Source organism: Schistocerca cancellata, chromosome 11 (genome assembly GCF_023864275.1).
Source record: "Schistocerca cancellata isolate TAMUIC-IGC-003103 chromosome 11, iqSchCanc2.1, whole genome shotgun sequence".
NCBI lineage: Eukaryota > Metazoa > Arthropoda > Insecta > Orthoptera > Acrididae > Schistocerca > Schistocerca cancellata.
The window spans coordinates 64,054,584-64,075,632 of NC_064636.1; the positions used below are offsets into that span (position 1 = coordinate 64,054,584).

The 21,049-nt window shown below is 44.7% G+C and overlaps 1 protein-coding gene across 1 annotated transcript in view; it reads right to left on the reverse strand.

Moving 5' to 3' along the window:
- LOC126108806 (protein roadkill-like) overlaps window positions 1-11,375 on the reverse strand; it is a 77,138-nt gene extending 65,763 nt beyond the window's left edge. The window contains exon 1 of the mRNA XM_049914171.1: window positions 11,282-11,375. The gene's annotated coding sequence lies outside the window, so the exon portion shown is untranslated. The remainder of the gene's footprint in view (window positions 1-11,281) is intronic.
- Between the last annotated feature and the right edge of the window lie 9,674 nt (window positions 11,376-21,049).

Sequence of the window (21,049 nt, forward strand, 5' to 3'; positions counted from 1 at the left end):
AAGATGATTATGTGATACTTTTCTTACTGCGTGTCAGATTATACCTCTTAATCAGTACATTACAACATTTTAGATGTTTAAAGCCGGCCGAAGTAACGGAAATACGGAAGCTATAATTAACGAGTTCCCGTTATCGGCTTTCGTAACTAGGGCGCCATTATTCTCCAGTTTACGATTAAAACTTTTGACGGTTCTACAACGTAATGCTTTGATTGAGCGACAGACAATTCATTTCCTAAGATTTCACAGAATTCTTAGCCTAACCGAGTTTGAACATTCTTTGGCGTTTTGGTACACTCCATACCTAATTTAAGGCCTGCTATGAAATTGTCTATCATGTGTGGTTCTTTAATCGCAGGTGCGATAATGAATTTCAGCCCTTTGGACAGTAACTGGGTCTTAGCTGTTGGAAAGATTATATACGTTTTACTAATAACACGTTCACAGAACGTGGGTTTAAAACTTTATTATTCGAACATCCTTGTTGATTACCTCTGATAACACCCTTACACAAATTTGACGCTTTTTCGCATGACTTGCAGCGTGTTTCTTCTTTCTGTTTACCAATGAAATCATTGGCCAGTGCCCAAAAATCATCTATTCGATAGTTTTAAGACTTCGAATAGTGCATCAATATTTCAAGATACAACAAGTAAGCTTTCTCGTTTAACCCATCTTTCTTTGTATAGAATTCCGCAATTCTGTTATTGAGGATCTGAGCTATGAATTTCTTTTTGAAAGTAGGCGATTTGTAATATAATTTTCCTACATAATTGCGAGCACTAGCATGGCCATTTCATTTATTAATAAGTGTAAACAGAATAACGTGACCCCGAAGCTTGTCAGCGGATATTCCATGCCGCAAAACACAATCGTTCTTTCCGCTGAACGGACAACACGTCTCTTATCAGAGACCCATCTGAGAAGAAATTCGCATGTTCTAGGTCAAAATGCGAGTAGATTTTTGTTTTGTACAACATCTTCACATCCCCCCCCCCCGCTGGGCGCCCCCCCCCCCAAAGAGAAAACGCGACGTTGTTAAGGCGGTAATGAACGGAAGAATTTCGGAACACTGACTGCTTCTAGCAGGAAAGAGAGGTGGTGAGCCCCACACAGCGTATCCCAGACCGACTCGTGTTCACGGTCGGTGCAGCAGTGTCCGCAGTCCGTGGTTAGCGTCCCAGGTTCGATTCCCGACAGAGTCGCTAATTTCCTTCTCTCGGGGTCTGGGTGTTTGCGCCGCCCCCGTAACTTCGGCTCATCTCACCGCCGAGCAGATGGGCCAAGTCGCGTGAAACGGGACGGCTTTCTCCTACCGGCCGAGCAACCCCGGGTGCAAATCTCCCGGCCAACACTGCCACCTCAGTCCGTTTCCATGGCTCCGCAGCTCAGTCGGTAAAAACTAAAGCCTTGTAGGACCACTCTAGTGTGTGTGTGTGTGTGTGTGTGTGTGTGTGTGTGTGTGTGTGTGTGTGTGTGTGTCCGCGCCAGTCCACAGACAACTTTTACTATATCTAAACAGGAACGAAAAATTTATACAATTACTGTTGTCAAATTATGCCAACATTTACACTTCTGTATGATTTATACAAGCTGAAGGAAACGTTCTTCTGCCTGAAAACTTCCTGTGGCGTACACATTTTACGCCCCAGTGTTTTCCGTATCAGCGTGAAACATCTTTCAAACGATATGAACCACACAAAATGCACCGCCATGAATGTACCTGTATGCCCTCATGTGCAAAACCGTAATACGTTATAGTGCTCTTTTCCAACACACTTCTCATGTATGAATCAAATCTAAACATAAGCACCACAAAATTAATGTCTTGATGGGGCGTGCAGTAAAACTAAGTAACCACCTACAGATTCGAACCTCACACGACTTTGCGGAATGTGGTGATGGGTACTTTGTTCACCGGAGCCGTTCTTCGCTGCGCCGTGACGTCAGTCTCGCTGCTGCCCCCCCCCCCCCCCCGCCCTTCCTGCACTGTGTTTCCCACTGCAGCCGGTCTCCACCAGCCTCGCCGCGTGACGTCACCCGCTGACCCTGGACTGGCAACTCGGGAGTTGTCTGCACTGCGCGGACGCCCGCTTCCCGCCCACAAAGCGCTGTTCCGCAGAGCCAGCGCGTCTCCTCGAAGCTTCCAGGCTTGCAGCGAAATGGCGACGACGAGAAAAATCGAGAAACTGCGGCCAATAAAGACGCCTTACGGAGGATCACCCTACCCACGCGCCATTCGTGGGCGGAAGAGGAACCTAAATTTTTCCTGTCTGTTCCCTTGTGCTGCGCCGAGTACGATGGCCAGAACTTATTCTGTGGCGGCTGTTTTTTGCAGTAACCCTTATATATTTGCGCTGGTCACTTTCAGCGGTCCCCAGTAAGTGGCTGTTGTCTGCGCTCTGATTCGTTGATGCAGAGGAGACTGACCGGTCGCCGTATTCGGTTTTACACTACCGGAGCACTGGTGCCCCATTCTGTGGCTTTGTATTGAAGAAAGTGCAAGGAAAAAAATCCCTCGAAATCTCTTAGTTAAATATACGAATTCTTACAATATAACCGCGCAAAATATCGTTATATGACGTCATCCCCGCAAGCTGCAATTACTTTAGGTTCAAATACCAAGTTTAATTTCTGACGCTTCAAACTAAGCACAGTAAGAAACTACAGTAAGGTCCGCACTGTGGATCACCACACAAAAACTGTCAAGAGTTGACGCCATCGTTGTTTTCTTTAGTCCTGTCTCAAATATTTCGGTCGAGAAAAGTCACGTTAATAAATCTTTGCGTGAGTTTATAAAAAAACTGCACCGTTCATCATGTAATGAATATATTTTTAAAGCACCTACATGAAAGAGGCTACAAAGATGGTAGCCATTCTCTTTTAGCCAATTTAGAGACTAACCGTCCATATTTTTCATGTTTTACGTCCATCTAGGTGGTAACGATTATTTGCATATTCTATGTAAATAAGTAAAAAAGAGGAAATAATTTGTACACGCGGTAAATATAAAGAAATACGCAATACTAATTTCTGTAGGAGAAAAAGAAAGAGAAACAGCTGTTTGAAACTCATAGATAAGGAGACAAAAATCCCTGACTTGCCGGTCGTCTTGTTTCCTTGGAGTTGGCAAAATTTACACGACAAAAGAAAGAAGGCATGAAGGTCGGGGACATATTTTGATAAACAGTAAGCAGAACGATATTTGCTATCACCAGATTTGCCCAAGTATTAAGCATTTTAATCGTCAATAAAAGAGAGACGGAATTATTCGTGAGTGGTAACGACAATTCATTGTATCAGCCGTGCAACTCAGAGACAAGCAAAGGTCCTGCAGTGCTTTATAGAGGACGTTACGTCACCTACTGCGGCATTTCGTAACTTGTAATCGGAATTTTACGTACGGAAAGGAACGACGCTTCAGTGATACTGTAAGTGAACTAAGGGTAGGCAGGGCGTGAATTACAAGTTAATGAACAGCAACACTCACAGCTCACCGTACAGTAGGTATTTACGCGTTAAAAAGCACTTGTGTATAAATTTCTCAGCATTATTTTGAAAGAAGAATAAAGCCATTGATGCAGTGGTTTCCGTACTTGGCTCTCCACATAACGAACTTCTACATCCAATTTTAGAATTCAAACACTTACACTCGACGTATTAACGATACCTGCGTCTTTGTATACGTCAGTTACACGCGGAACTGCATCGGTTACATGTACGTACATAACTAACTTGTGTACCACAGAGGAGTAATATGGGTTCAGTAGAAGTAGGCATATACTCATCATTTACGTACATTATCTTTCATTCCTTACGGAAAGATTCTCGACACTAAGGTACACGGTGTATGTACTGGGATTAAAGTCAGCACGTGAAGTGTAACCAAGCGTGTTCAGAAAGTACCAGATTCTGTGAATTAAATATTAGGCGCTGCAGTGATTAATTGTAAGGGCACAGAAGTACTTTGATGGTTAATATTTCGCGGGTGTTCCTGGAGGCACATTACGTGTACAGATATTACGTACGTTATTGAAATAATTGGTAAATGCAATGTTGTCAACCAGACTGACTAAGAATTTAAAGACTTCTTGGCCTTGTGTAAAATGAGCAAAGGGATCGACATCATGAGTTGGGCTGCTCAGCACCGTACTGGTGCAGAAACTAAGGACGACGGGTAAAAGGCGGAACAGAGGGCTACCATCAACGATTCACTCGTTTCCAGAATTCGAATTTTTCCGCAGTATTAGATGTACGAATATGATTGCATGCCATTACGAATTCAGCGCCTTGCCAAAATGCCGACAAGGCAAGGGAAGACTTTTCGTGTGTTGGAACATGCGAGGTATTTGACCAAATGTGGCAGCTGCAAAAAACCGTGTAAGGGGGGGGGGGGGGGGGGGCTGAACGAGATTTCTGTACGCAGTCCACACAAGTCAACAGCACGCAAAAGCCACGAACTCTGAACACGGCAGCAAAGTGTGTGGAAGACAGTGCGTCGGCGGTCACACTCCAAACCGTACCGTCCGGATCCCTTACAACAATTAAAAGCGGACTGTTACGGCCGGCGCCTCCACATTTGCGCCACATTGCAGGGATCAATTGATGGACATTCCGCCCCCACGCTGATATTCAGCGACAAAGCAACAAACACTTTTCTGAAAAAGTTTATCTCCGCAATGTGAGCGAGTGGAGTACTGAAAAACCTCACGTAATTTCGGCGCATGAAGGAGATTCGCCGAGGGTTAATGTATCCTGTGCTGTGTGACAGGCGAAGCTGAATAGGCCGTTTTAATACTGTGAGACAACTGTGGCGGGTACATCTTACCTCGATATGTTGCAGTTGTGGTTGTTTCGACTACTCATTCCTTCAGAGAGCATCGATGTTTGTCGCTACCTAAACGACGAAATTTCGCATCGCTGGATTGGCCGTAGGCGGTTAACGCAAGTACTGATCAGCTTGCAAAAGCACTTAACAATGGATATTTGAAAATCTGAAACTGGTCACGGGTTTGTGTAATTAAACTTTGTGTGTCGTAATTGCGGCTGGCTCCTATATTTAAGTCATAATGTTTATAATTCTACTACAGCCCTGTTTCTCTTAATATTTATTTTCGAAAATCTAGCGATTAAAATAGGGTTTCATTGCACTGTGGCTGACTCAAATGAACTTGAAATATTAGCAGAAGGCCACTCGATCACTGACTACACAAAGTAGAGGCCATACTGGATGTTACCGAGAACTCGCGTCACAGGTATGTATGCACGATGATCTTCAGGGCCATTTTGTTTCTTTTTAGACCACTCGGCTAATGGGCTTGCGAAAATTTGAAAGGGCGGGAAACACAGGAAGGTAACAGTGAGACGCAGTACAAAAAAACAGAAAAAAAACACAGTGGACGGGAGAGAGCGCGGTCTGCGCCCGTCCGGAGAGTGGGGGCTGCCGCTGTCTGCCGTGCTCACGTGTCGGCTGGCCGGCCGGCCGCACAGGTGTGGACCTGACCTGCCCCCACACCAGGGGCAAGCGGCGCCCTGCACTCAACCTGCCGATTCCAACTGTGCGTCACCAAAACGGACATACGACACTCTTCCAAAGCTAACATGCGTGAAATACGTGCCACACAAAAATTGTTACTGTAACATTCCATTTCTTTGGCTCCGCTGACTGACAACCATACTGTAACCTGACAACCTGTACCAGAACTCTGGCCTAGCAACGGATCACTTTTCCACCACAACACTTTACAGAAAATAATACAGCAGCCACGCGTTCTGCTGTATCCGTGAGTGTGTGTGACGTCACGCAGCACACCATTACGCCACGGGTCAATGCCGACGGCCGCTATCAGCAGCTGCGAGCTGCTCCAGTTTAGGCAGCCGCCTGTACTGGAAATACGGGTACTTGCAGAGCCTTGATGCTTTGAGAAAAGTGAAACACACGACGGAAGTCTGAGAAAACTGCAGATTTTTTTCACTGAATAACTACTGAATGGTGTATCACCAAATGGACCACCAAGGCGACAGCGAAATTTTGGCGAACAGTTTTTTTTTTTCTTCATCTGAGACACTGAAGTACCGGGTCCTCATACGTAAAATGCAGCTACTGACCCAAGTCCACTGTGGTCTGTGAGTATGGTAAGGCAGCGAAACACTGTAGACATGCTAATGCGTTAACGCGAAGCCAGTTGGCGCCGGAGGAAATCAATTCCAATGTTGGTCAGCAGGTGCGAATCTGTCACTGTGCAACACCTCGCGGGAGTCTCCGGTGCTCACACTGAACAAGTTCTGCAAGTGGCGGTTAACAATATCGACATTCTGCCTCTCGCACTTGTTTGTCCCTTCCTGTGCACGTTCCGTTCCCAATGCATTAGATATGGGAACATTTCTTTCCAGTGTAAATCGGTTCCGCATGGGCGCATTAGCATACCAAGTTTCGCCGCCATACAGCAGTCACAGCCCACGATGGACCTCTGTGAGTGGCTCAACTTCAGATTACAAGCACACAGTGGTACAGCGAATGACCCACATTTGCCACGCTGGACATTTGCAACACTTGACTAGCTTGACTAGCGATCCCTCAGGTTAGGGACGCCCTTCCTCGTACTACTTTTGTCCGCTTTCAAACCGGCGTCTTCCCATCTTACTCGATGCAACCAGTAAGTAAGGGGGAAATACAGAGCTGCTTCTCCGAAATCGAAACATTTATAACATTTTGGAAACGAAAGCAATACCGACGACTAAGTCAGTATGTGATTAGTTGTGCCAAGTATAAATACAGATCCCTCTATCTGTACGGGCCGGCCGGTGTGGCCGTGCGGTTCTAGGCGCTCCAGTCAGGAACCGCGTGACCGCTACGGTCGCAGGTTCGAATCCTGCCTCGGGCATGGATGTGTGTGATGTCCTTAGGTTAGTTAGGTTTAATTAGTTCTAAGTTCTAGGGGACTGATGACCACAGATGGTAAGTCCCATAGTGCTCAGAGCCATTTGAGCCTTTTTTTTTTGTCTCTACGGTAGCCTCCTTTCACGCTTACTTATTGAGATAGAAACAGTCCATCGCCAAGGGAACAACAAGAACTGGAAGATGTAAAAGAGTGCGAATGTACGCTAATCATTTCATTTTGGTCACTGCAATGTGCCTACTTTAATTACTACAACTGCATGCCCAAAAGACAATAAGGAAAGAAGAAATGGGTATGTGAACGTTTGAAAAGAACGACATACTCCATATTAATTTACTCTCTAAAATCCGGTATCTCTTGCGGCGAAACATTAGTTATTAAAGTGTAGCGGGACAATGTTGAAAACATGACTGAAAATACGCTACTAAATAGAGATAAGAACTATGATTGACATGTCATCTAAAGTCTACGTACATTTTTAAAAATGTTAGAGATAAGGAACTGTGGTAACAGAGAATGCTATGCTTGTAACGAACGTTGTTCTTCATTGTTTACCTCTGATATTTACAGAATCACAGAGAAAACATCCTAGGTTTTGGAGGGAAAAACCGTAATTGTAATGATCTACACTAGAACAGAAACAAGAGGCACAACGTAAGGAAAAATAATGTAATGCCTGTTCCAACTGACAAGTGACATTGAAGCAGATAGTGCCTGTCACTTAGGGTGGGCAGCGGTTATATTCGACAACCTGAATAAATTAATAACTGGCTCCTTTTACCGACCCCCGGTCTCATATGAAACAGTTGCTGGACAGTTCAAAGAGAACTTGAGCGTCATCACAAATAGGTACGCTACTCATACAATTATAGTTGGCAGCGACTTCAATCTACCTTCCATATGTTGTCAAAAGTTCATTTTCAGACCCTATACAAAACAACTTCTGTAATTGTTCTAAATAGTCTCTTTAAATTATTTTGAACAATTAGTTCACGAGACCATTCATATTGGAAATGGTTACGAAAACACACTTGACCTCTTAGCCACAAATAATCCCGAGCATCACGACGGATACAGGGGTTAGTGAACACACAGTCGTAGCGAGGCTTTATCCCGTAAAAAAGAAATTCACCAAAACTAAACGCGAAATATAACTATTTATAAAAGCTGCTAAAAATTCGGTGGACTTCTTTCTAAGAGACACTCCCCACTCCTTCCAAACTATGTAAGTGAGGACCATATGAGGCTTAAAGTTCAAAGAAATGTTATCAACAGCACTCGAGAGATTCGTACCAAATAAATTAGAAAGAGACGGAACTGATACCCCATGGTACACAAAACACGACAAAGCTGCCGCCGGAGCACCGAAAAAGGCAAGTATAATTTAGACGAACGCAAAATCTCCGAGATTGGCGAAGTTTTACTGAGGCTCGAAATTTGGTGCGAATTTCAATGCCAGGTGCATTTAATAGTTTCCACAACGAAAGTATCTCTAGAAATGTGGCGCAAATCCAAAGAGATTCTGGTCCTGTGTTAAGTAAATCACCGGAAAGGTTCAGCAAGTGGCTTTACTACGCGGCGGGTGAGGAGGAGGAGGAGGAGGAGGAGGAGGAGGAGGAGGAGGGGGGGGGGAGATAAGGGACCCAGTCCTTCGGAGCAGCTAAAATCGTGGCGAATGTCCGCACACCGGTACAGCACGGTTCCTCCTGCACGCAGGTTACCCTCAGCCACGTGTCAGGGCGACACCTCGCCACCGCCTCCACGTTGAGTCACGTTTACCGCCAGCCCAAGTATCATGTGAGACACCACAGTGTGAAATTTTATGCGGCTATCATATATTTTACTGGTGGACAGAACACCTAATGAATTGAAAGCACCCGGAAACACTGTGCACATTCCCAAGTCACGAGTGACCTTACTCCCTTACTATTGGATATCTATGTGTGACCTAAAGAGCTGATTCCACACAATCGCGATTAAGTGGAGGCCTTCTTAGGAAACTGTTTTGGCTGCCGCTACTGTTCATCCGTGAACGCCACAGTTTTCTACAATTCGGCAAATCTTATCTCGCTACACACGACACGTTTTGAACAGGTGTTGTGATAGGCGAGTATAAATACGAAAGCCACCACACACAGTTCCACGTCACGAAAGTGAAGGGCATTTACAGCACTGATTCCGGGTTGCTTTTTATACATAAAATTCGTGCAACTTTTATCAAATCATCCTGTCCCTCACGTGTGACGACAGTCACTTTTCCGTGACGTCACGCGTTCTTTGCTGGCAGTGGATGAGGGGAGCACACTGAACAGTCGTCGTGTTGATCTACCTGTTTCCGAAGATAAAATTGTCAATTTTATGGTTTTGGTATTCAAATTTGCGTTTTACGACGATGTGCAGTCCAACTGACACATGGCATTTTTGAACTCTTCAAGACGGGTCGTCTTCAGTACTTTGTCACGCCGAAGTGTCTGTAAATGCGACGTCAGTGGCCACCCACGATTCCGAAACTGTGACTTACCATCAATAACGGGTAAGGCTTCTGTAACAGTATCTGGCTAAACGAAATAATGCTTACTGCAGGTTTCTGTCAAACATAATTAGCAAATGCCCCCACAAATGTTATAATTTTGACGTGATTCAGTCCTCTGACGGAAACTAACAACAAATCTACCTCGATTCTCGCAATTGTTGCACTGCAAATGGCACAAATTAAATCTAGGTTCTGCCGGTCAAATAAAGAAGCTGGTAAGTGACGGCGTCAGAATCACCGACATTCATTCCTCCCTGACATAATATACGACTGAAGCGCAGGCCGCACAAAACACGGCGCGCCTCACAGATGGCTGACGCGTTGCTCTGTCGACACACCGGGCTCTCTCATCAGGCAAATAGTAACGCGAGAACAGCCAAACAAAGCGATGCAGCGTTGTAGAGTGCTAAAAAAATTTCATCAGCAAATCACAAACGAGGAGACGTGACAGAGCGATAAAAAATACGAAATGTTTATTTCGTGAAGCACAAACATTACGATAAATTCTCAAGAATTCGCCAACTACTACGCAAATGGTCGCCTCTTTGTAATGAAGATGTTGGGGAAAGCTACAGATCGCTCGTTCACCACAACATTAATTCCAGAACATTGTGAAAATACGCAAATGAACGCGAGTGCTGCGTCTCATCGCCACAAGCGTGTTGGCGTGACGCCACGAGTTGTGATTCGGGAACGGATTTCAGGATCCACAACGCCCGCGCACGAAACAGCTTCCTACGTCTGATTACTTTGCAGATGAGTAACATGTGACGTTAAGCATGTAAGCAAGATAAAGTTTACAAACGGTTTGAAATTGTTCTTCACGTGTGTTCGAAAGCAAGTGCTCATTCCGAAATACTGCGTGAATACAGTCTGGCTAATTTGCGCTGCTTTTTAAAGAAAAGCCCGTTTATCGCGCGTCTAAATTTTTGACACGTCAAGTCTACTGATGTGTGGGCCGTACGACGATGTAATTTTTGCAGATACCCTACGGGGTGTGGGGATACTGTCTGCAAACTGCGTCGCGATTAGCTAGCTACCGACAAACTACAACGATACGTCTGATGCCTAAGTTGACTCCATGAACAGCGACAACGTGACCCGGGGGAGGGGGGGGGGGGGGGTAGCGGAAAAATCTCTCCAGTTTTCGTAGTCTTGCGTGCAGTTTCTTGGAAGTCGGTAACTGCCCTCATTCTGAAATACTGTCTGAATAACGTCCGCGTGTTTCAGCGCCCTTAGTCACGTTACCTCGCGACGCGCTATGTTTCCAACTGCGGTACTTCTCTTACTGTGTGACAACCGCAATTTAAGATTATACCTCTGAATGAGTACATCTTGACAACATTTTAGATGTCTGAATTCGGCCACATTACACGAAACATTAAAAAATAAATTTCTGGCACGCCTGCAAGCCGCTACACGCCTTGTCGCACTAAAACTCGCTTACTGCGAAGTTCTTCGTTTGATGGTTTTCGTAAACTTGCGTCCTACGAACATAATCAAGAACGCGAGGTTTTCATTTTGAATGCCTGTTGTACGTGAATTCCGTGGAAATCTACACTGGCGCATCGAAACACTAGCCGACTGAATGTGGCGTTATTTTCCATTCGTTCCACGTTATTCTCGCTCAAGTTTTCATAGACTGGAGCAAGGCCATAAGTAACGACCAATAAATCACTGAACACTCAAGACGGTAATTTAACACACTGTTAGCCACCCCCTTTGTTCGTAGCGGTCGTAATTTTTCAAAGTAAGACAAGTATTAGACAGGAGCAGTAAGTGAGTTACGCGACAAAAACCACACGAAAGCGTGCAGAACATCCGCCGCTCCCATACATTCCTGCCTTACCTTTCTGAGGTATTCCCGTGCAGACACAAGATACACAAGCTCTGACTGGGTAGGCAGGACAACGTGGCACGCTGCTTCCCTCCAGGCTGCTGCGTCACAACTGGGCCGCACAGACAGCCGGCTGCCCCCTCCCCCCCCCCCAGCGCTGACGTCACGGGGCGGCGTTGCCAGCTCGCGCGGCAGGCGAGGGAACGGCTGCAGCAGGGCGTCTACGTCTGTGTCGGCACTGCCGGACCGCCTGCGTCCCACCCACGCCAGTCAGTTACCTCGAACCGCGCTATACAGCTGCCAACACACACCCCCTTCGCCTGGCGCCCCAAAAACCGGATTTCGTCAACCGATTCCCCAGTACCGCTTTTGGTCAACGCAAAGTTGGAACAAAGACGCTGCATTTTGGTCACGGGATGAGGAGAGGTGTGAACACAACATCTTCCGCCATCGTGCTGAGTGCCAGTGACTTACGCGCGAGCTTCGCGATTCGTATCGATCATTTGCTACTCCATAAATGACGGACGAGTGTGACAAGTTTCCGTTAAAGAAGGTTACAGGGATGTCAGTGCTGAGATCATCGGTGCCTGGGCTCACGTACTACTTACTCTAAGTTACACTGAGCACGACACACATTTACCCTCAACGTGTGGACCAACTGAAATCATTCTGTGATTTTATTGATACTGGATACGGCAAAGTTCTAGGTAGTATTAAAACTAGATGGTTGTCATTGTTGCCAGGAGTTACAAAAGTTATTGATGTGTATGAACCTTTGAAATCTTGTTTTCTATCTCAATACGTGTCCCACGTTGCTGAAACGAATTTTCGAGAACCCACAGTCACTTCTTTGGCTTCATTTCACACAATGCCCACTGAAAATGTTTTTTAAATTCAATCCAAAAGATGGAAATAACCACGGTTTCAGCTTGCTTCAAGAAATAATACCATTTTAATTAACTTGGAAAAGAAGGTACTTTCACTCAGTCAAATACGAGCCTTTTACCAATTCTAAGACACTTTTGTGACTTGTTTGGAAAAGCAGAGTTCTCCACTTCAACCTCTGAAATCATTTCACTGGATAACACAAAAAAATACTGTTTCTTGGGCTGAACTTTTAAATTTTCTGATAATTCTTAAGGCAGTAGACTCATGTGCAACATTACAGACGAGAAGGATGCGTGAACAACATTGTATCCCAGAAACTTGAGGAATTGGAAAGAGCTAATTTGGAAACAGATGAGAGACTGTGCGATGTATCAATACACTTAAAACTACAGGTACTTTATGTAAAAATATAGACACGCTTGTGAGTTTTGCTCCTGCTGTACCAGACAAATATTGTTGTGGAAAGAATATTTTCAACTGTGAAGTCCCTTTGGAGGGTAGAATGTGTAGCGCCAAAACCACTTCATTCCCCACAGGTGTTGTGTGTCTCATATTAGAGGCCAAAAACCGAACATAAAATTCTTTGTCACGTACAGAGTAGAGGTGTTCTTATTCGGTAACTGTACCGTCTAATTATTGGATTTATAGCGAATTCTTGCAACGGGTCTTTGTCCTCAGAAGTTGACTGTCTAAAGTAGTTGCTCTCTGTCCCAGTGTACTTCAAAGCAGAATAAGCAAGCATTCTTCAAAACTATATAATGTATGGATGGTCAGTGTCTGCATCAAGTAAATCCTACCCCATATTTAGCAGATTGGGTTCCGCATTTGGAGGTTGCATTCGAGAGACACGTACCATATGTCGAACTTTAAGCACCATTTAATATTTTCGTGTGTTTTAATTCAGACATAAACGTCGAGTGGCTCTTTACATACCACCTCACAGGACCACTCTGCTTCCTAGTCAAGATCCCTAAAATCATTCAGTTCTTATCCTCCCTTAATAGCGATCAATAAAATTGTAATATGTTGTCTTGTGTATTCAGTACGAGGATATTTCATTCCTTAGCTCATACAACAGTCTGACAGGTGGTGGTTTTCTCGGCTATTTTTCCAGTATATGAACGAATTTCAGCCACAATCTAAGTTTGTGTGTCTGGTGCGTGCTCAATGAAACGAAAATAACCTCTGTTTGCCTGGTGGCTGTTGGTATTTGAAGTCGTGAACAGGTTTCATTCGGAACACCGACTTGGCCATTAAATCTGAATTTTGCGGAGAACAGGTAGCCTTCATAATGGCGAGACCCTTTTGCACAGGATTTCGGTCACCCCAGGGATCTTATGTTGATGCTGTGACATTGTTAGGGTGTAGTAACATGTAAATTTTATTTTCTACAGATCTCACACAATTTCTTCATTGTGGTTGATCAGCGTTGTTGCTTGCTTTATGAAACAGTGTCGTCTTTGTTGTCTGTTTTGAATTTTGTGTGAAGTATGTTTACGGTACTTTGGGAGCTTTTCGTTGTAATCCTTTTGATTGGGGAGTTTTTAAATGTAATTAACCCTCGTGTGACAATGATTTTGCGTTGGGAATTGCGTGTGAAGCTCATTTTCGTTCTATTAGGTTGCTTGTGATGAATACTCTTGTTTAGCCAGTGTGATGAACTTAGTAAAAATGTAGAATGTTATTTAAGTGAATCTGTTTCAGATAGTGTTTTTTCTGTATCAGATTTTCATTTGCGTTATTAGAAAATAGTTACGTGCAGTCGCTCCAAAAGCAGTACGAGGAGAAAAGAAAAAAAGGTGGTGAGGAGTCAGTAGACGAAATGCCCAGAAAAGAGACTGCGACGGTACAGAGACGTGTGGGAGATGGATTCTCCCCACTTTTAACCACGAAAATGTGCAAAATGAAACAGTAGGTTCCTCCGATGCGAGGCAAATGAGTGAGGCAGACTTCAGTGGTGCAGCGGAGATGTTTAGATTTAGGATGTGCACAGCCTGTTCCACTCACAGCTAGCAGTGTTTGGGGTCGAGTGCACAATTTACTAAGTGTGAGTGCGGGCGAGGCTGAAGCAACGAGAAGTGAACAGAGGGCAGCAGAGCATGTAGCTCTGAGCAGAACATGATTGGCCAATTTGGCCATGCTGATGAAAAGAATAAGCACACAGCGAAGAGTTAAAGGCAGACTGCAGACTTGCTGGCGTCAAAGGAGGAGCTGAACTGAGATTTAGTTGCCGAATATGGCACCTTAACGACTACAGTAGAATCACTGAGCTCAGAAATTGATGATATGGAAGAAACGTTCAGAATTTAGCAATCAAAATCAAGGACGATATCGCTGTTGAAGTTACTGCGAAATTTGAAGAGGCGCGCGCGCGCACGCGTTCGTGTGTGTGCGTGTGCGTGTGCGTGATTCGTAAGAGACCAAACTACTAAGGTCATCAGTCTCTATACTTACACACTACTCAAACTAATGTAAACTAACTTATGCTAAGAACAACACACACACACCCATGCCCGTGGGGGGACTCGAACCTCCGGCGGGTGGGGCCGCGCAATCCGTGACACGGCGCCTCAAACCTCGCGGCACTTGGAGAGGCAGGAAACAGGTTAAGTGGGATAGAAGGAGGACAGGAAGGAGTGAGCGGGAAAGGCTGGTTGCCAGGAGGCTAGACCAGGAGCATGGGGGATGTGACTGATGGTGATCATAGGGGATTCTTTAATCTACTAAAACGAATGCCCATGTTCACTGGCAACATACAGGGTGGTGCACGAAATGTGTTACCATTTTGTTTTTGAATATGAACTTTACTGTCAATACGATCTGACAGGAACATGTACTACAATGAAGAGCCGCCCATGGATATTTGTTCTAACTCAGCGCATACTCAAAATGGTCACCATTTCGTTTCCGATCTTCCTTCAAACGAATACTGAAGTTAGTGATTACCCTACGGCACATGTCGTCCATAATTTCACTGCAAGCTTGAAGTCTTCTGAACTCCATTAAATCTTGTGGACGTTTCGGGGAAATTTTTTCCTTTAGGAACCCCCAAAGAAAAGAGTCACATGGATTGAGGTCTGGACTATTGGAGTTTTTACACGAGCATTTCGACATGCGGATCATTTCACTCAGGTTTCCAGCTCGCTTCAATCACGGACAAAATTGGCTCCCCAATGGCGGACATATTGACCATGTGCTCAGAACAAATCTCCATGGACGGTTCCTCATTGTAGTATATGTTCCTTTCAGACTGTATTGACACAGTTTATATTCAAAAACAAAAATGGTAAAACATTTCGTGCGCCACCCTGTATGTAAGCCAAGTACGGACATTATCGAGACACTTGGGAGCGAACAAACAGCAGGAAATTTGGAACTGGAAAGTACAGGTAAGGAAACGCTCGATGTTGCAGAGATACAGTACATGCACAGAAGCCTTAGGAAATCATAACAAATACCTACAGGCAGTCCACTTAAACTGGAATCTTTAACATTTTATAGGAATCCACAGTATTTGCGAGCTGAAATGAGAAACATTAGGTAATTTTGAAAGAGAAAAATGGGAGCTCAACTTGGAATCGACCGAAGTACAACTAGGAACAACTGTGGATGAATAGGCCGGCTCGAGGAAGTGCAGAAGAAATCTGCAGCAGAAACCCTGCGTCTGTGATGTAACGAAAACTAAGATGCACTGCGATGAAAAAAGAAAAGAAAATGAGAACGAGAATTGCCCGAAACTACGGAAGACGCTGTGATAATACGATGCTAAACAGCATCTACATTTGCATCTACATCTACATCTACATGCTCTGTAAACGACCGTGGCAGAGAGTGCGTCCCACAGTACCAGTTGTCAGGGTTTCTTCCTGTTCCAGTCACGTATGGAGCGCGGCAAGAATGACTGAATGCCTTTGTACACTTAGTACTTATTTTAATCTTATCCTCACATTCCCTATGTGAGCGGTACGTAGAGGGTTGTAAGTATATTCCTAGCATTACCATCTAAAGGCGGTTCTTGAAACTCTGTTAATAGACTTCCTCGGGATAGTTTGCGTGCGTCTTTAATGAGTCTGGAAGTTCACTTCCTTGCGTACTTCGGTTACACTCCCACGGATCAAACAAATCCATGACAATTCGTGCTGCCCTTCTCTGTATACGTTCAGTATCCCTTGTTAGTCTTACTTGGTGCGGGTCCCACATACTTTAGCAACATTCTAGAACCGGTGGTACGAGTGGTTTGTAAGCAAAGTCCTTTGTAGGCTGACTGATCTCCGCCAGTATTCTTCCAGTAAACGGAAGTCTGTCACCAGCTATACCCACAACTAAGCGTATGTCGTCATTCCATTTCATACCAGGTACTTTTTATGTGTCGGCCGATTCCAACAGTGACTCGTTGATATTATAGTCATAGAATACCGTTTTTTTCGTTTTGTGGAGGCACAGTCTTACATTTATGAACATTTAAATCAAGTTGCCGTTTTTCCACCGCTTTGAATTCTTATCAAGATCTGACTGAATATTTATGCAGCTTCTTGCACACAATACATTACAGATAACTGGATCATCTGAAAAACTCTGAGGTTACTATTATTATTAATACACTACTGGCCATTAAAATTGCTACACCATGAAGATGACGTGCTACAGATGCGAAATTTAACCAACAGGAAGATGCTGTGATACGCAAACAATTAGCTTTTCAGAGCATTCACACAAGGTTGGCGCCGGTGGCGACACCTACAACGTGCTGACATTAGGAAAGTTTCCAACCGATTTCTCATACACAAACAGCAGTTGACCGGCGTTGCCTGGTGAAACGTTGTTGTGATGCCTCGTGTAAGGAGGAGAAATGCGTACCATCGCGTTTCCGACTTTGATAAAGGCCGGATTGTAGCCTATCACGATTGCGGTTTATCCTATCGCGACACTGCTGCTCGCGTTGGTCGAGATCCAATGACTGTTAGCAGAAAATGGAATCGGTGGGTTCAGGAAGGTAATACGGAACGCCGTGCTGGATCCCAACGGCCTCGTATCACTAGCAGTCGAGATGACAGGCATCTTATCCGCATGGCTGTAACGGATCGTGCAGCCACGTCTCGATCCCTGAGTCAACAGATGGGGACGTTTGCAAGACAACAACCATCTGCAGGAACAGTTCGACGACGTTTGCAGCAGCATGGACTATCAGCTCGAAGACAGTGGCTGCTGTTACCCTTGATGCTGCATCACAGACAGGAGCGCCTGCGATGGTGTACTCAACGACGAACCTGGATGCACAAATGGCAGAACATTTTTTTCGGATGAATCCAGGTTCTGTTTACAGCATCCGTGTTTGGCGACATAGCGGTGAACGCACATTGGAAGCGTGTATTCGTCATAGTCATACTGTCGTATCACCCGACGTGATGGTATGGGGTGCTATCGGTTACACGTCTGTCACCCCGTGTTCGCATTGACGGCACTTTGAACAGTGGACGTTACATTTCAGATGTGTTATGACCCGTGGCTCTACCCTTCATTCGATCCCTGTGAAACCCTACATATCAGCAGGATAATGCACGACCGCATGTTGCAGGTCCTGTACGGGCCTTTCTGCATACAGAAAATGTTCGACTGCTGCACTGGCCAGCACATTCTCCAGATCTGTCACCAATTGAAAACGTCTGGTCAATGGTGGCCGAGCAACTGGCTCGTCACAATACGCCAGTCACTACTCTTGATGAACTGTGGTATCCTGTTGAAGCTGCATGGGCAGCTGTACCTGTACACGCCATCCAAGCTCTGTTTGATGCAATGCCCAGGCGTATCAAGGCCATTATTACGGCCAGAGGTGGTTGTTCTGGGTACTGATTTCTCAGAATCTATGCACCCGAATTGCGTGAAAGGGTAATCACATGTCAGTTCTAGTATAATATATTTGTCCAATGAATACCCGTTTATCATCTGCATTTCTTCTTGGTGTAGCAATTTTAGTGGCCAGTAGTGTATTTAGTCTTCCGTAGAGTGTGATCTTGCAGCTGTGTTAAGGGCAACCTACAGTTCACAGGAGTTTCTGCAAACGTGACGTTATTTTGACGGCATAAGTTTTGCATTCATGTGGACCGGGCTGTGGGTAAGGGAGAGTTTATAATGTTGGCAAGAATTAGCTCCGAAACTTACTGAAAAAGTTGTGCCAACTGCATTTGCTAATACGCCTTCATCAACACCAAAAGTGAGACCAATAACTGATTTACAAGCAAAAAGAATCTTAAGCCAGCCTGCACAGATTCCAATATTCTGCTCATTCAAGTTGTTCAAGAAAATAAAGTTTTTAAAACATCTGAAAACTGATGTGTGGAGTTGGTCCGCAGTCAGAAAAAAATGGGGGGGGGGGGGGGGCAGCCACTCTAACAAGTGAGGTAAACCATCAGCTCACTTACCTTGTGTCCAGTAAGTAAAGCCGTTTCGAAACAACACAGCTAGCATCTCTCGAAATCACGTCACTATCTGTAGCATTTGGTGTAATAAAATCAAGAAAAGCGTAATGTAAGTGGTTGAAGAGGTACTTTAATGGGAGATTTTTGTCCGGGAAAGAAGTGGCCTACAAAAACTAGCCGGTAAATTGTATTTTGTACACTTCACATATGGCTAAATTTTATGTATAGCTGAGACTACGCCACCTTTTTATTCTGTTGCAAATGTGTTAGTCAGTTCTATGCTTTTTATTTTGAATGGTAATTAGCCTTGCCAGATGATCAACGTGTGAATATTTATTCGCATTTGCGAGTTTCACACTTAATATGTAGATTTGTAAATCATTGACAATGACAACGCAGACCTAATACGCACATGCCCGGAGAGAGAGGGGAATGATTCAAATGGCTCTGAGCACTATGGGACTTAACTGCTGAGGTCATCAGTTCCCTATAACTTAGAACTACTTAAACCTAACTAACCTAAGGACATCACAGACACCCATGCCCGAGGCAGGATTCGAACCTGCAACCACAGCGGTCACGCGGTTCCAGACTCAAGCGCCTAGAACTGCACGGCCACTCCGGCCGGCAGAGAAAGGGAACTACTATATGTACACAATATCGAATATTTAAGAACTAACTGCAATTAACGTAATAAAGAAGTCCCAGAACCTTTGCAAACGTGAAAGTGAGATGGTAGGACGCGAGTCACCTCCGCAGCTACCCTCTGCTCTGTGACTCAACGCTTACAACCGTTGCCTCACAATCAACCGCTGGAAGATCAGCCCCCGCACCGTAAACTGAATGTAATGAAGGCTTTAGCAGCCGATACGTCCTTATATGACGCATGATTATAACACATCAGAAAGAAAGTGAAGTGTTTTCATATACCTTCCATGTACTGTTGCCTTGAAACGGTGTGGTTTCATAACACGGAATTTAGGACCTCATATCCAGTAGCAGCCATGACAAATTACTACTTTTTTGATGGATAAATAATTATAACAGTCACGTGCAAATGTCGTCAACTCACGGGGTAACAGTGTGATGAGTTTCTTTTTTTTAACCAGTCTTGGCGGCCCGCATCAATCCTCATCTTCCGCCATTTCCTTTGTTTGTCTTCACAGGAACACAGCCGACGAAGCGAGCAGAACCGTTGTTCCAGCTCCAAGTACTGGAGACACTGTCCAATGCTCCGTACTGCATGCCTGGACTGCACAATTGCGAAGGGCGTTTCAGTTTTCCAATACCTATGTACCCTAAAACGTGTCACTAAGAGTTTCGTGGCGTGCAATTTAGTAAGTAAGGACTACGAAATGCACCACTTAAGCTTCGCGGAAACTGAATGTAACCTGGCGTCTACTGCGGCTGCTGTTTCCAACCAACCACAACACGACACAACTGAAGTCATGGGAGAATTCACTGACTTCCCGCTAATTGTAAATGACGGGAAAATTCTCCGTACAACTTCGTATGCATTACGTAGCTAAAAATGAAATTTCCATCCCGATGACAAATTTATTACTGTCTGTTCATTTGCATACTGATGACTGAACCATCATTTGAATTCTGGGTTCCATATAACACTTTACAGGTTTGCATCAGAAGATCACATGATCAGAAGAAACACCTAAAGAGTGAATAGTAAAGATATTGTTTTCCGACGCAGACTGAATGCACATTTAACAGCACATGACGATTCTTGCTGCACGAATTTCGTGAAAGGAATTACGGAACAGTACTCTACGAGATGTGTCCACACTAGGAATAAGAAAGTACCGCACCTGTTGCTACCGCTGCCCATCTTCTTTGACCGACGAAGAAAATGCCGGATAAACCACTCACCAAAATGCAGTATGCGTAAAATACGTGTAGTAACAAGGACTATTTAGTTTGTTCCCATCACAGCACATTCATACACTTCACCAAATCACAAACTGCCCTTTCAGTCTCAGCTGCAGAAACGTGTCAGCACACCCTGCCTTCCAACCAACAACGTGGGAGGGAAACAAACGTCAGTGCTGTGTTCTGCCTCTGTACTGGGAGTAGAGAGAGAGTCCCGTGAAATCACGACACAGGTCAAAGCCAGTGTGTGGCATCGCTAGGACACTCGGTGGGGAGTCTTGTTTTACGGTACGTGGTTGTGCCCTAGCAGTGTTAGGTTTTCATTTGGAAGGCATGATATATGCGGAAAAGTGCGTTGAATACATTGCAAGCTTGAACATCGGACTATAGTCCGTTCATCACAATAAACTTCATGTAAACATTACACTATGTACTCTTCGGCGTGTTTGCTGGAACCTCTTTGGATTTAGTTTCAGGAGGAGCAGATGCCAAGCGGTCACAAGTGCAATCAAGTACGATAATGAGGTTTCGTTTTATGCTCTGCGTATCGACTTGTGCTGTGATACGGGGCAACAGCTTTACCGGCGCGTTT